The following is an 11,075-nucleotide window of genomic DNA, read 5'->3' on the forward strand; positions in this document are numbered from 1 at the left end:
CCATTCACAAGGCAGGAAGGCCAAGTGGTGCAGTGGTTACAAGTGTCACTGTTGATGACTGATGGGTCGGGAGTCAAACCCACACTCTGCCTGCCTATTGCTAACTGGGCGACCGTCTGGAGTCCCAGGTTTCTCATTTTGGGTTAATAATGCCAACTCGCAGGACCCCTACAGTGAAGGCAGGGGAGGGGGAGGCCAGGTAGGAGAATATACGTACAGGGTTCCAATGGGAACCCAGGTTGGGGGCCAAATGGTTGCTGTCGTTGCTGCCCAAGGCCACTGAGTAGACAGGCAGAGAGGCAGAGGCTGATTCCCAGCTCTGTTTGCTTCCTGGATGTACCTTCCCCTGGGTAGTGGCAGGCACCTGGGGTCCCTAGACTCCTTGAGGGGCGTTAGGCAGTAGGGCAGGCAAATCGGGCGCTGAGCAGGTGGTGGGATGTTAAACGGCCAGGAGGTTCATCAGGGCCGGTGTGTTAGGGCCTACTGGCAGGCCCCTCTCATTGGGCCCTGTTAATGAGCTTCCACTGGATTATCCGCTCCCACCTCCGCTCCGTTTACTCTGTCAAATCGAGTTTGCATTTTAAATGGGAATTTGACAAGACGGGCAATTTGTCTGCTGACGAGGTTAATGGGTGTTAGCCCTGCGGACTGAGGAGGGAGAACCCATGCCCCAGCACAGCCTGGCCCCTGCCCAGATCAATGACCCTGGCCGCTGCTCCTCCCTCCACTGCAGCCACTCTGGGCTTCCCAGTGGCCAGAGGCTGTCCGTGTATGTCTGGCTCACCGCCTCCAGGCAGTCTTCCCAAAAACTCTGGGCCCTGGGCCATCATCTGTTGCTCAGGCTGGTGACATTCCCCTCCTCCTAGATTCAGACAGGGTTCCTGAGGGCTGGGCCATGCCACCCCCTCTCAGACCAAGAGCCTCCCCTCTCAGACCCAGGTTCTGGGGTGGGGGGCAGGGCCAGGTTTTCCACCACAGTTGGGTTCCCAAGGGCAAGGGAGTGTCTCCTCCTTCCTGCTCCCCCTCCCACCGCCCTCTCCCATTTGTGACTTGAAATAGAGCCAGGAGGGCTAGAACTGCACTTCCTGAGTCTCAGTGCTGGGATATGGACTGGTTGGCAAGAAAAGCTTTCAAAGCCATCACCTCCAAGCTTGGGACAACATCTAGACCAAGCCCCAGTGTTGGGGCTCACAGAGGAGCTGAGAAACCCTGCTGAGACTTCCTGATGGGGCCCAAGTTGACCTCCCTCACGTGGGACCTTCCTTGAGGCACCGTCTCCAAGGCTGAGCAAGAGCCCACGTTTCTGGAACCCCAGCCCGAGCCAAGAGCACCAGACCAGGGTGGGCTCAGGCTGTGGAAGAAGATGCCTCTGCTTCCCCTCCTCCTGAGGGCCCAGCGCCCTTCCCCGCCCTGGCTAATGTGCCACAATTACCTCCTAAGTGCCCAAACAAATGTGGCTGCTGGGGAAAGTGACACGGGCTCCAGGTGATGGATTCGTGCCATCGGGGAGCCGGGCGGAGCGGGCCCCGAGCGGGGGGGCAACACTAATATTGTATCAGCGTCGGCGCCGGCGCCACGAGCCGGTGATGAATATGTGTCACTTTACACGGCGCACACTCGGGGGCCTGGCTGCGCAGGCATGGAAAATAGAGTGTCTGGGATTAATGATATTGAAAATGATAGAGAGCAGATTGGAAATGGCTTCGCCCGCCCGACCCGCGGAGATGGAAACGTACCTCACAGCTATCTGCCTGGCCGGCCCCCACCTGCCCCCCCTTTCACCAGCCACGGAGGCCCACGCACGATAAGGACCCTGCGTCTCGTTCCCACAGGCAGCTCCTTGGGATAGCACATGTGGGGGACACACCTGTGAACAGAGACACAGGACATCAAGGAAATCTCAGCTTCTGACTGACCTTTGACCTTGGTCCCAGATGAGCCTGACCCCAGTCACCCAGTGAACCTTGACCTTGGCCACAGACCAAGTCCTGACCCCAGTTCCAGCTGAGCCCTGCCTCTGGCCACAGATTGAGTCTGCTGGAGCCTGAGCCTCTCACAAGACCATGAGAGCTGGGGCAGTAGGGCAGAGGAGGTGAGGAATGAGGTGGGAATGTGTGGATCACTCAGCATAGTGCATCCCACGCTGGAGGGCAGCTCACGGCCCAGTCTGTTAACTCCACGGTGTGGACTCCTGAGTCAATTAGCAAGTGAACAGGTGTCTTCTCCGTTAATGTCATTTTTTAATATTTTATTTTTAAATAATCTCTATCCCCAATGTGGGGCTCGAACTCATGTTCCCGAGATCAAGAGTCACACGTTCTACCAACTGAGCCACCCAGGCATGCTTCCACTGATGTCATTTTAGTGTTTAATTATGTTGGTTTTTGTGATTGTGTCTACTACACACATAAGTACATATTTGTAGGTATGTGTGTTTATGTGTGCATCTGTTCACAAATATACCTGTAGGGCTGTGTCTAGTGCGTGCAGGAATGTGGGTAACTGGGCTTCCCCTCTGTACGTATGCCTTGATGTATTCAGACATCTATGGGGGATTCTGCGTATGCATGTGAGGGTGGCTTATCTTAGGTTACTCTGTACAGAGGTATGGGGATGCCTGTGGTGAGTGTGTGTGTGTGTGTGTGTGTGTGTGTGTGTGTGTGTGTGTGTGTCTGAGCATCTGCGAAGGTGTGTGTTGTTTACCCACAGACGGAGGGACTCTGATGTGTGGACTGTAGTAGAGGAAAACCCTTCAACGAGGCCTGACCCTGTTTACAGGTTAAATTCCCAACATTAGGGCAAGATGCCTTTCCCTGTTGGAATGGAATCTAGTGCACTGGGATTTCAAAATTGCCAGATGGACAGCAACCCTATGGCCATCAGCTGAGCCCCAACATCCATCCCAACCCAAACCAAGGTGAGGAGGATGCACCTACATCAACTCCATTCATTCATTCATTCATTCATTCATTCATTCATTCATTTGACAAATACTTCATTGGGTTCACGATATGGTAGTTACTATCTTCGATGAACAGGACAAACATGGTTCTTACTTCATGCAAGGTCCGTCAATCAGAGGAGACAGACACTGAACGAGTAAACAGAGAAGTAAGCAAACACTGACACAAGGTAAAAAGTGCCACAAAATAAATAATCAGAAGGCCACTATAGAGTTAATGGGGTGACCCATCATTAGATGCAGTGGTCAGGGTTAGCTCCTCCGTGCAGGTGACATTCAAGCTGAGGGATGAGGAGCCAGCCCTGTGGAAAGAGGAGAACAGTGAGTGCAAAGGCTCTGGGCATATTCTAGGCCCCGTCAGGAGAGAGAAGTCAGGGCAGCAGCAGGAGGGGGTGGTGCCAGAAGGGACTGGGCCTCCTAAGCCAGCGTGAAGAGTACAGGTTTTGCTTCCAGTGGGCTGTGGAGACATGGGAGGATTGAACTAAAAGAGCAACATGGTCATCTCTGCATTTTTAAAAGAAATTGGAGGTGTTGAGAATATAAGCAGGAAACCTTTCGGGGAGGGGGCGGGGATGGTTCTGGTAGCAGCTCTGGGCCTAGGCCCACGTCCACCCAGCCCCACCCAGCCCCGCCTAGATCCCCCCTCTGCCTCACTCTCCATCCTATGGGGTCCTGGACATGCTGTCTCCCCCCCAGACCGCCTGAGTCTTCCCAGCCCTATTCTCATCCCAGGAACCGGTAGAGAAAACTAAGAGCTCCTCTGAAGCTTGGAGTGGAGGGGGGCGCTCCACACTGGTGGCAAGAAGCCAGATCTAGGGGAGAGCCTCCACCCCCTCCAATTCTGCAGGGAGAGGCGCAGCTTACCCTGGGTTGTGGGAACTCTGAACACCTCCCCTCTCCTGCCAGTGTCTCCATGGAGGGCTAGCACATAGTAAGGGGGCTCACCTTCCTGTCTGTCTGCCCCTTTGGCTGTGAGTCACCCAGGAAGGAATCCCAGATGTCTGGTTCGCCACCAGCACTAGCACACATAGAGGCCTGTGGGAAGCTTGAAGAGGGAGCTTCACTGGGTGAAGGGCAGAGCTGGGTGACCCAACTCCACCCCCGGACTCTGGCACTACCCCCTCCTGCCCTGGCACCTGGACTTCCTGGGCGGCAGGCACCCCTTTGGCAGCGGCTTTTGTGTTTGGAGGAGGTGGGAAGAGGAGGCCGAGCCCCTGGGGGCTGCTTCTCTCTCCCTCTCTGCTTCCATCTCCTGTCTTCTGCTTGCTGCCTTCCCTCTCACTCTCTCTCAATCTCTCTTCGTCTCTCTCTGCTCCTTCCTCTCCCTCCTTCCCTGCCTCTCTCTCCCTGAGTCATTTGCGGAGCGGAGATGGCCTAGCCCATCTGGGAGCGAGCGCACGGCGGTGACGGAGGCGCAGGTAATAGCCGAGTGGAGGAGAGAGACGGGGAAATTTATGACATTGAAAATGGCTGAGAGAGAGAGAGAGAGAGTGTGTGTGTGTGTGTGTGTGTGTGGCAAGGGGGGCAGGAGAGGGTGGAGAGGGAGAGGGAGGGAGCTCCAGCGCTGGCTTGCACTTACACACTCCCAGCCCTGCGCCCCCTCCCTCCAACCTTGCGGAGAGGACAGGACGTGGGGGAGTGGGCTGCCAGCTCAGAGAGAGAAAGACACACAGACAGACAGACAGACAGTTGGTAGGATAGAGAGGGCAAATGGGGGGAGGGGAAGAAGAGCAGGTGAGACAAGGAGACAGAGCAAGGCTGAGAACCACCGTGGGAGAGGTGAGAGTGTCTGGCTGTGGGGCCTGCTTGTGTCTGTCCTGGTGCCCCTTCAGGAGCTCTGGTCTGAGGGGAGGAGTGTCCCCTTGGAGTATGGTAGCAGGGAGTCTGGAATCTGAGCTGGAGGTTGTCTAAGGGATGATGCTCAGAAAGGGCAAGAACATGCTCTGGGTTGCACAGCAGATCTTCTTCTTCCCAGCATGGCTGTTTTCCCCAAGGTTCTGGGGTGTGGGGAGCCAGGAAGTAGACCAACTAGATCTTACAACAACCCCCAACAACTCCTCCTTCTGGACCAAAGGAGGCAGGGAAATGGCCAGAATGACCTCCTCTTGAAGTGAGAGGAGAGGGGCGCCTGGGTGGCTCTGTCGGTTGAGTGCCCATCTACGGCTCAGGTCACGATCTCATGTCCATGGCTTTGAGCCCCGCATCGGGCTCTGTGCTGACAGCTCAGAGCCTGGAGCCTGCTTTGGATTCTGTGTCTCCCTCTCTCTCTGTTCCTCCCCCCGCTCACGATCTGTCTCTCTCTGTCTCTCAAAAAATAAAATGAAGTCAGAGGAGAATCTGTTTCCTTGGGGTACTAAACCCATAATCCCCCCCTACCCTAGTCACCCCTAGGCCACCCAGAATGTTACTGAAGAGAAGAGTAATTAGACATCCTTCAGAGAACTAAACCCCCATCCGGACCCATGGCCACCTCCTACCCAGCAGACTATACTCCACGCCCCTATTCAGCCTAATTCTGCTACCTCCCGGCCCTAATGCCTCTGAGTCCCCTCTTAGTCACCATATTTTAACCCAGGGCTCTGTTCTTTGCTCAGATACCTTCCTCCTCTGGGCCTAAGTTTCCTCATCTATAAGCGGGGATAATAACATTCTCCTTGGGCCAGAGAAGCAATGCCAGGACTCAGGACTTTGGTCCACCTAAGTCTCAAGATTCTTCTCCATTGGAGAATGTGGGTCATCTTAACTCCCCAGGAGCTCTCAGCAATTCTGGCTGACTTTGTGGGTGAAGGTGGAAGAAACAGGAGTCTCAGGTATCCCCACATACACACACACACAGCCATCTCCCAAGGAAGCTGATATATCAGGTACTCGAAGGGCAGAACCCTCCATGCTGAGGCTCTGGCAGAAGAGCTGATGCCTAGAGAAGGGGAGGCCTTACCCTAGTCATAAGCTGAGAAGGTCTGAGCCCCGGTCTACTAGCCCAGACTGTGTGCCAAGCCCCTTGTCCTGCCAGATGTGGGCAGGACAGGTACCTTAGGGCTCTTAGAAACCTTGCCCCACTCCCAGCAGCTTGACTTCAACAGGTGCCCAAGGTCACTCCCCACTCCACTGCCCTGCCCCCTTCTCCCTGCCAGCCTTCCACTGAGGCCCCATCCCCTCCCCTCTCTCTTCTCCTTCCTCCCTGCTCAGTAGCCCTCTCCACTGAAAAATGTCTTGGATTAACCCCTCCTAGCCCAGGGCATCTGAAGAGATGGGAGAGTGCAGTAGTTGAAAGCACAAGCTTTAGGGCCAGAAAGGCCCAAAATCACAGCTCTACCCCTTGGCTAGGTGACCTTGGGCTCTTCATTTAATGTCTCTGAGACTTACTTCCTCATCAGGCAAATGGAGCTGTAAAGGCCTGGCTCCAGGACTCCATGGTGTTCCATGGTGACCCATGGTAAGGATCACATGAAATCATGGATCTAAAATGCCTGGCACAGAGGAGGTGCTTGGCAAACGCCAAGGTGCTGGCATCTAGCCCTCTGGCTAGATGTGTCTTAGCTTTCTGCTGCACTTGGAAGGATGAGAGTGAGAGCTTGGGGTAGGGAGAGGAGGAAGAGCGGTGGCAGCAGCTTCAGAAGACTCTTGCTCACTTAGAGGAGACAAAGCCAGAGCTGTGTGGGAGAGACTCAGGTGAGCCCCTGAGAGGCAATTCCCTATTCTGAGAACTAGGAGGAAGCCGCATTTCAAAGGGCCTCATCCAGTCTGTTCCTGGCCCATATCCTCATCCTAGAGGTAGCTCCAAGGCAGCAGCGGCCACCGTCTGGGGAACAGTGGGGGAGGTGAAGAGTTCACTGGGCCCACAGGCTGCGCTGGCCTCGGGCCTCCCACCCAGCCCCTGTGCCCTGGCCCTGCCCATTGTGGCCGCATAAAAGGTGACGGATGGTTAATGGGGGAGATAACGGGATTCATAAGGGAAATTTATCGGTCACTCTGGTGGTATAAATATGTTTATAGCAGACCAAGGGGAAATGAAGAAGCCCCAATAAATCATTGTGAAGCCACCAGCCACTAATAGGCGAGCGGTCACGGGAACCCCAGCGTTGGTGTTTGCAGACACCCCCTCTGGCTGCCTGATAATGGCATGGTAGGGCCGCAGACTCCTCGGCCCAGCCCACGCCATGGTGGGAACAGGACCCCAGGGGCCACCTCTGCTGGACCTGAGCTCTCCTGCCCACCGTGCAGCAGCTCTTTCAGTAGATCTGGGCTCAGTCAGGCTGGACAGGCCCGAGGGAAAAGGGCAGGGGACACACTGGGCCTAGTCTGGGAGGTCCTGTAGTGCAGGGGTTAAGGAAGCTCTGGAGTCAGACCTGGCTTCAACCCTCGATGCTACCACTTCCCAGTCCCAGCCCCTCTTCATGTTTCCCTGTCTGCAAAGTGATTTCACAACATGGGAAAGTGGTTGGGAGGCAGATAGGGATAATCCACTAATCATAGCACTTGGCACCTTGTAAGCCTCAATAAATAGTAGCTGTTCTCACTCTTTACTTTCCCTCTTGGGAAAGTGCTATGCACATGTGAGAACATTCTTAGAAAGTGGATAGCATTGTCCCCATTTTCTAGATTAAGGACCCTGAGGCTCAGAGAAGTTAAGGGGCTTGCCCCAGGTCACATAGCTAGAAGAGAAGGGTTTTGTTTGATACCCAAGCCCAGCCTCTTCTCTCTGTCCCAGTTTAGACCCCCACTCCTCCTTCAGAGTTCCTGGGGGGTCCCTATCCCCCACCTCCTCCAGCAGTGGCCTAAGATTCCAGGGATCTGGAAGTACAAGTCCTGGGGGCTCCAGCAGCAACTTGCTGGTGCTGGTGAGTTAGGGCTCAGCTTCCCCCCACCCCACCCACCATTACCCCTACCTTTGCTGCCCCTGCTCCTCCCTTGCTCACCCCATCCCCTGCATAGCAAGGGTTACACTCAGTTGGGTGACTTCACCCAAGCACTGAGGTGGCTTGAAGCCTTCCACATGATCTGTACAGAGTGCTTTGCACTCAGCCTTGTCCTGCAAACTCTGGGCCTGGTCCAAGCCTCAGTCCAAACCAAGGTCCCCTCTAGACCAGCTCACTCCTCCATTCACTCATTCAACAAATACTTATGTAGCTCCCTGTAGCTCCCTCCAGAGGGCCTAGGTGGGCGAGGCCCTGCCCCTGCCACACTCATTGTCTGGTGGAGAAGTCAGGCCTGGATCTTGGAATAGAATGGGGTATGTGCTGACATTAAGGAAGGCACAGAGGCTGCAGAGGCCAGGAGTCAAAGAGTAGGAGTCCAGTAGGCAACGCATTTCCAGGGAGGGGAGCAGCTTGGGTGAGAGCCTGGGGGGCAGACAGGTTGGTTTCACCACCTCTCTCTCTCAATGCTGGGGCTGTCAGGCACCCCCACTTGGGGTTCTATCCTCACTTTGTCCCTGTTGCTGGCCCCTCCTCCCTCTTCTCCTGATCACACTGTCAGATTCACCTCCACACAGGACAATGCCATAGCCAGCTCCCCGTTTCCTGCCAGAACTGTGCTCCCCACTCTGTCACTCCCTGAGCCCCAGATCTTTCTCCACCCAACAGTCCAGCCTTCCCCAGCCCTGGAGGACTAGGGTCCCTACACAGACTGGGGGAGGGGAAACGGCCTTTGAGGTCCTGGGGCTCCCCCCCGACGCTCCTCTCCCACCTCTCCAAGTTGCCTTTGCCTCCTCTGAGTCTCTGCGTGTTTCTCTAGACCTGTCTCTCCTTCCTGTCCCAGTTTCTATCTCTCCCCGTGTCTGCGGGTCTCTGGCCGTCTCTTTCTCCCAGTCTCTCTCCCCGTGGCTCTCTCCCTCCCGGTCTCGGGCTCCATCTCTCCCCGTCTATCCCTCCCGAGGCCGGGCGGGGGAAATCGCTCCGTAAATAGGCGGATGGCCCCGGGCGCTCCGGGCGCAGACACTCGTTTTTAGAGCCGGTAATTGACTCCTTTCAGTTGATAATTCATGGCTTGCATATGCGCTTTAATGCGGGCGCCCGGGGAGGCGCGGCGGGCGGGGCGGCCAGAGCGCGCGCGGCGGGCGGCGCAGCGGCCGGGGAGGGAGCCGGACTCTGTCGGCCGGGGTGCGCCAGAGGAGGGGTCTCCGCCGGGGTCTGTCCGCCCCGGCCACCCGAGACCGCGCGGATGACGGAACTGGAGTGCCATGGGTAAGGTGGAGAGGCCCGGGTCGCCCCTGGGCCGGTGAGACGACGCGGGGCTGACTGCCATAGCCTTGGAAATGAAAAGAGGGGGAGGGGTTGGGACACGCGGACACCCTTCCCCCGTGCAGCCACAGTGCAAACGGAGGCCCGGAAAGGGGATAGCTCTTACCTGTATCCCACAGCGCAGAAACAAGACCAGAATTCAAGGCACCCCCTTCCCAGAGTGTCCTAGTCAGGGGCCTCAGTGCCAGCCTTTGTAGACACCCCCTCCCACCAGAATTCTCCTACATAGAAGGTAAATTCCCTCCCCCCCCCCCCCCCCCCCCCCCCCCCCCGAGTGACCCACCACCCTGTTGCTCTCAGGCTTCCCTAGGAGGAGCTGGCTCTTCCTGGTGAATTCTGGACCCTGACACCAGACCTGAGGTGGCCTCTCACCCCAGCAGGGGCTCCCGGGCTGGGGAGGGGACCCCAAGTCCTCTCCCACCCGGCCTTCACCCACTGTGGATCGGTCTCATCCTGCAGCTGTAATCATTTCCAACTCACAAAAGAAACTGAGGCTCAGAGAAGCTGGGAGGCTTGCCCAAGGCTGCAGAGGAGGCAGAGAAGAAGTTGGGCACATGTGCACCCAGATCAAGGATTCCACAGTGGGTGTAACAGGAGAGGGAAGGGGAGAAGGAAGGCAAGGTCCTGTCCCTGGACATCCCATCCGCACCAGACACAGCCTCAGCTGCTATGGCAAAATGTGCCAAGGAAGCCAATGACCTGCCCACAGTCACACAGACCAGGCAGCTGAAAATGGTGCTGGCAGGTAGTGAGAGGCTACAGGTCAGTGCTGGAGCTGGAGCTGGAACTGGGGAGGAAGGCAGTTGTTGACCCAGTTATCAGCTCGGGAGAAACAAGAGAAAGCCCAGCCTGGAGGGAAATCTGGCCTTAGGATGGGCTTCCCATTTATTTGGCCCTTTGTCCAGGTATCTGCCACTCTCTTTCCCCAGGCTAATATCAGACAAAAGTAGAATTCTGCCCCCTATCTCTTATAATCTACTAATGTGTAAACCAACTGGCTTATTCCTATGTCCCCCTATCTCAGTCTCCCCATCTCTAGTTTTCCCATCTGTGCAATGGAGTTTACACTGGGAAAGTCCTGCTGACAGTGGATCTGAAAGCTGAAGGCCAACTACTGTCTGGGCTGTGTGAAGCTCAATGCTGCCCCCTGGTGCCCAAACTGTTGCAGCCAGTGGGAGTGAGAGAGGAGGCAGGAGGCACTTGAGGTAGAAAACCTCTCTGCTCTTCCACCCCCATTTTCTCCCAGCCTCTTAGGCCTCCCATCTATGGGGGAGAGAGAACAAAGCAGGAGCCCTGCTAGCCTTGTCTGAGGAGAAACCATGAGGTTTCTTCTCCAGCAGAGGGCTCAGATTCTGATAGAGCCTGGAGAGAGGTAGAGGCCACAGTGAGGTCAGCAATAGCCCTGTCTCACCTGCACCTGGACATCCCAAATGGTTCCTTCTGTGATAGGTAGAGTCAGGGATTCCCTTCTAGTGTGGTTCCTTCTTTTCTTTAGTTTGTTTTAAAGTATTTATTTTGGGGAGGGAGCACACATGTGGGGTGCCGGGTGGTGGGGGAGAGGGAGAGAGAGAGAATCCCAAGAAGGCTCTGCACTGCCAGTGTAAAGCCCGGTGCAGGGCTCAAATTCAGGAACTGTGAGATCACGACCTGGGCCAAAATCAAGAGTCAGATGCTTAACCAACTGAACCACCCAAGTGCCCCTGGTGTGATTCCTTCTTAGTTAAACTCGGGTCTTTTTCTGCCTGAAATTCCATCATTTGTGTCCAGAGGAGGCACTCAACAAATGTAGGATGGATTGATATAGGCAGATGGGTGGATGGATGAAATCTATTCCTCTGCATTGAGGTATTATCTTCAGAAAGTCTGTGCTA

Source organism: Panthera pardus, unplaced genomic scaffold (genome assembly GCF_024362965.1).
Source record: "Panthera pardus isolate Hobbes unplaced genomic scaffold, ASM2436296v1 HiC_scaffold_11, whole genome shotgun sequence".
Taxonomy (NCBI): Eukaryota; Metazoa; Chordata; class Mammalia; order Carnivora; family Felidae; genus Panthera; species Panthera pardus.